We start from the raw sequence: 6,000 nt of genomic DNA, 5'->3' as shown, positions 1-6,000 counted from the left end.
ACATCATTTTCCAAGCTGCTTAAAAGTCAACTTAGTGTATGTAAACTTCTGACCCACTGGAATTGTGATATAGTCAATTAAAAGTGAAACAATCTGTCTGTAAACAATTGTTGGAAAAATTACTCTTGTCATGCACAAAGTAGATGTCCTAAATGACTTACATAGTCTGCTAATATCAAATCTTTTTCATATTTCAACCTAAGTGTATTTAAACTTCTGACTTCAACTGTGTATATATATATATGTATATATGTGTGTATATATATGTATATATGTATATATATATATATATATATATATATATATATATATATATATATATATATATATATATATATATCTCAAACCAAGTGACATTGCTTTCAAGGAAATAGAGCACAAGCACATTCTTCAAACAAAACATTTCACAAAAGGAAGAGTGTTAGTATTTATATGGTAAAACAATAGTTATACTGATCAAAATGAAGACAAAGGTATTTGGACACTTTCTGGTTGTCAAACTTAGTGGAACATGTCCATAGTTAATGTTTTTCCAGAAACCCTAATAAACAGGGTTGAGTAATCATATCAGTCATTTGGCAAGGTTTTCCATTTTTATTGTCTCAAGTAAGCTATACATTTACGTATAGGTGAGGCTGGTATTAGAAGAGGTTAAAATCAGGATGTGATTTCTTCAGATTATGCAGATAATCATTGTGCACACCCTGTAACTGTGTATGCGAACTGAAAAACAGGTAGTGAGTGTGTTGGGGCTTTTCTGTGGATTAACCAGTCTGGACTGGTACAGTCATTAAACAGCTCATGAAATTCGTGCCTCTTTTAGCTCAAATAATAATAAGAAGCATATAGAAATGTAAATCAACTATGTTTGGAATTTGGTTGAAATATTTAGTCTTTATTTGTCAGTTTGTGGTTATGCTTTTCCTGTGCAAAATATTTGTTTGTGTTGCCTGACAACAGTCTTGCACAAAAGTCTTTTTTTGAGGAGTTTTACTGGGCGGTAAATTGGAACCTGTAACATTTCAATGTGGGTTGGTTGTTTAGAATTACTTTTTCCACTTTTCTTTTTCTTGGACAGACCACCTCTGAGAGGGACTTTTTAAAAGATATTGAATAAATCAGATTCTCTAGGATAAACAAACTGTGGTCTCTCTGTATTAAATGTGTCATGGTTTAGCATCTCCACTATGACCCCATTCTGTATTTGATAAGTTGATCCAAAGCCACGGAGTGGGAGAACAGGGGCGGATCACACCATGTGGAATGGAGTACTGAGTGAACTGGGTTATTGGATAAAATTAAAAGACCACAACCCAAGACAACTCATGATTAGTAGATGTTCCATCTTGCTATTGGCTTGACTTAGATGACCACATACGATTTAGTTTCCAGAACTGAGTAGCAGTGAAAATCCGGTGTACTGGAATGAGACATCCTTACATGTTTGTTAGACATACAGTAGATGTAACATTTCACCATTCATCAATGTTCTTTTCACTATACTTTGTTATTAATAATAATAGAAGCATAATTATAGATTAAAGCAATAAGCCAAGAGAGGCTGTGTGATACAGTCGTCAAATCACTCACCAACATCAACACCAATGTTCAATTAAGAGTTACATTGATTTTTAAGAATTATTGGAATAAACTATTTTCATAATCCTAAATGTACTGTAGGCTATTTGCAGTTGTGAAACAAGCAACGAAGCATTAATTTAGAATGTGCGGTCACAAGTTTCACACGCAGCTCATCCAATCAGAATTTACAATTGAAATTGTTTTATAAGAAAAATGTATAATTCTGTATTACTTCTCTTGTAGACTTTCGCAGTCTAGTACTTTCATCTAATCTGAGACTGTCCCCTCCCTGCCCCCTGTTCTCAACCCCCTGCCAGACGGCCTGACACCTGAGAGCTCTGATGCTGTTATTCCACCTCGCCCTCCCAAACATGTAGGACAGTGTTTCAGGAGAGCCCACTGTTTCCTCTGCCCCTAGCCAGTCTCTGTTCAGTGTCTGTCTGCTTGTTTCAGGTCAGCAAAAATAAGCAAGAGCACAAAAGAAGCCGCAGTCTGTCCTCAGGCACTGACTGTAAGGTAGAACGGCTTGAGAGAAAGACAGAGAGAGAGAGAGAGTAATAGAGAAAGAAAGATAAGCAAAGTATGACACGGATCAACCGAGTTGATGGCAATATGAGCTGTATTATGCCCTGCCTGGTGCCAAGCTGCCAAATCATGTCCTCAGATGTCCTTGTAAAATTAATTTATAAATCATTGTCAATATTACTGCAATCAGTCATCTGAGTAGTAAATTCAAAAGCATAATTAGAGCTGTGCAACTAGAAATTTATTTATATATTTATTTATTTTTTAATAGGCTCTGTTTTTAAATTACAGGTAAAGGTTTCCACATGCCTAAGATAGAGTTGTCTCATTTATCATATTAAATGATTATATATAAAGGATAGCTCCAGTCCGGAATTCTTAGTCAATACAGCATTCCAGCCGTGCAAAATAAACAATATAGTAACAACTACACTGCAAAAAATAATTTTCTTGATCAGCATTTTTGTCATAAAATATCTAAGCATCCTTCAAATAAGATACATTTACTTGAGAGGTAATAAGACTTGTTTAAAGAGACTATATCTTGAATTAAGTTTATTTGGTAACACTTTACAATAAGGTTCCATTTGTTAACATTAGTTAACAGCAACACCAGTTAACTTGAACTAAAAATGAACAATACTTTTACAGCATTTATTAACCTTAGTTCATGTTAAGTTCAACCTATATTAATACATTTTTAAAATCAAAAGTTGTATTGGTTTACATTAGTTAATGCACTATAAACTAACAATGAACAACTGTATTTTTATTAACTAACATAAACAAAGATTAATAAATGTTGTAAAAAAAAATGTAGTTCATGATACCTAATGCATTTACTAATGTTAACAAATGGAACCTTAATGTATATATATAATAATGGCAAATAGTTTTTTTCTTGTTTTATGCTTAAACCTAACAAAATCTTGTAAGTTTTATACTTTAAATAAGAAAACAATAATTTGCCTATGGGGTAAAAAAAAAAAAAGTAACGGTATAGCCACTTTGCATTATTCCAAACAATGCCCTTTACATTTGACTGTATTTACAATATAGCATTTCCTCTTCTACCTCTCCTGATCAGAGGGCTTCATATCATTGGTTATATCCACCATGTTGTGGGTTTGTTGGTATCTCTTTGTTTTGCATTCTTCTGGCTGAGCATCAAAAGTGTGAGTGAAAGTCGGTGTGGCTGACATTGTGTTTTAAGGAGACAGGCTGCTTAGACACATACATATACACACAGATTGTGTAGTTAGGAGACAGGAATATTTGAAGCAGATGTGGGTTTGGTCCAGAGCTGAGCCAAAGCGTTGTCCTTGTGTTATTGATTGCCAATCTTCTGGCATGTTAAGCCTATCAGCGGTTCTTCGCAGCCATGATGATGAATTGTGATAGTAGAGGGTATTAGAGCAGAGAGGGAATTTAAGGCATTGGGAACATGGCATATTTTGAGCTGTAAAGATTGGATAAAAAACAGACAAGGATGTGCTTGGATTTAAAGAGATAGTTCAGGTCAAAAATGAAAAATAATTTATCAACCCTAGAGCCGTTCCAAACCTGTAAGACTTTCTTTCTTCTATGGAACACAAAGAGAGATATTCTGAAGAATCTCTTTAATCCCAATCATGTTTGCGCATGTGCAAATTTGTAGCACCAAGCAGAAAATGCTATTGTTTCTAGCATTTCTTGGATATGATGCAATGTGGTCAGATTTGAGAGCTGTGGCAGAGTGGACGACTTTAGTTAAAGCTGCACTACATAACTTTGTGCTCTCTAGCGACATCTGTGGTTGAAATGTAAAATTGCAAGCAACTTGCGGAAGAACAATTTATGCAAGTTGTGTTTTGGGACTGCTCTTTTGTGCAGATAAATCTCATGGTTTGAGGTTACATGGACATTGCCTGCGATTTTCACCAGTGGAGCTGGAGTCATAAAGTGCTATTTTCATGTTGATATTATGGTATTCGATTCAACATTTATAACCAAAATAGGATTTGCTTCGATGAAGATAAACAACACTCGTATTTACATATTTTGAATGAATTAATACATTTTACACTTATTGCGCTTTTCACATAGAGAACAGTCGACTCTCTTCAACCACCACCAGTTACCAGTATATTTTAATATGATTATTCAAGTGTTTTATATACTATAAATGTTTGTATTGTAATACACTTATCAATTTAAGAGACTGTCATGTATATTTTGTTGGCTCATGTTTTTCATGTCTTTGAAAATCTAATTCCTGTTTCATGTCATGTGGTTCCCTTGTCATGTGATTTCATGTTTCCCTCCATGTTCATGTGTCTTGTTTTCATTGGTTTATTGTCTTGTTATCTTGTTTAGATTTCTTAGTGTTTATTGGTTATCTTTGTCATGTGTTCTCCCATGTCATGTATTTAACCCTCATGTTTTCCATGGTCCATCGTCAGGTATTGTTTGTTGAATGTAACTTTGGTTGTGAATTTCAAGTTTATGTCAAATCAATTCTATGTCAAGCCAAGTTCATGTTTATGTGTGCTTCATGTTTGTAGTTAGGGTTTTTGGATACACATTGGAATAAATTTGCACTTGGGTTCTTTACACCATCGTCATCGTCTTTATCATTGCCAGTGCCAGCAACATCGTTGCAGACGTTACAGCGATATGGCTGATACAAGTTCAATTGAAAATTTTATATTTATTTTATTTGTACAGTGCAAGTAAACTGTTGTACTACAATAGTACGTCTGTGTACTGCAGACAATAACACACTGTAAACGAAAAACATAAAATTAGGATTCAATAATGATGGGGATATAATATACAGTTGCAATCTAAATTATTCAACCCCCCCAAGACCATAAGGATTTACAAAGTTAAGCTTTTCTGATGACCCAGAATTTTTAAACTTTACATCTATGAATATATAACCTAATATTTCTAAATAGCAAGATTTTTTAAAAATACAGCCATGTCATAATTATTCAACCCCTATTGCATGTAGCTGTTTCTTAAATATGTAAGGCTACACAAGTAATTGTTTTAAAACAAAATTAAGTCATCAATCTGCAATGGCACTTATTTAAGTTTTAAAAGTTAAGTTTAGCGTTGTCAGCAAAAATGTGTTTCTATGCAAAAAATGCAATTAAATATAAGCTGTCTCAAAAGCTAATAAAAAAAGATTATTTCATTACACAAGAAAGGTCATGGCTAAAAGTAAATTTCCAAGGCACTTCAATTTCCAATAGACAAAGTTGGCAGCACCATTCATACATTTTTTAAATATGGTACAACAGCAACCTTCTTGGGGTGTGGAAGAAAGCAAAACTTCACCAAGGGAAATGTTGACCTGAATATTCAAGAAGTAATTAGGAAAGACCTGTGGAGTCCTGGAAGAAGGTTTTATAGACGAATAACACTAAACTGAAAATGAGTTTTAGACCCATGTGTCAGCAGTACGTCTGGAGTAAGATGACAAGGTGATGACAAGAATGACACCATCCCCACAGTCAAGCATGGAGGTGGGTCAGTCCTGTTATGGGGCTATCCTGACTATGTGACTGACACCATGGATTCTTTCAGGTATCAGGCCATTTTGGCATGAAAAATGTGATGCCTTCAGTGTGTAAATTGAAGCTCTGTGATCACTGGACTTTCCAGCAAGACAATAACACCAAGGATACGTCCAAGTTGTCCAAAATCTGGTTCAGGGATAGGTCATGGAATGTCCTTAAATGGCCCTTTCAGTCCATCATTAAAATCCCATTGCAAACCTTTGTTGGGATTTCAAGGTAGCAGTGGCAGCACAGAAACCAAAGAATGTCAATGAGCTGGAAGCTTTTGCTCATGAGAAATGTGTAAAAATTCTAATAGAGAGGTGTCCGAAGCCTGAGAACACTTACC

The sequence above is a fragment of the Myxocyprinus asiaticus genome, chromosome 18, assembly GCF_019703515.2.
Source record: "Myxocyprinus asiaticus isolate MX2 ecotype Aquarium Trade chromosome 18, UBuf_Myxa_2, whole genome shotgun sequence".
NCBI lineage: Eukaryota > Metazoa > Chordata > Actinopteri > Cypriniformes > Catostomidae > Myxocyprinus > Myxocyprinus asiaticus.
This window is presented reverse-complemented; position numbering follows the sequence as displayed.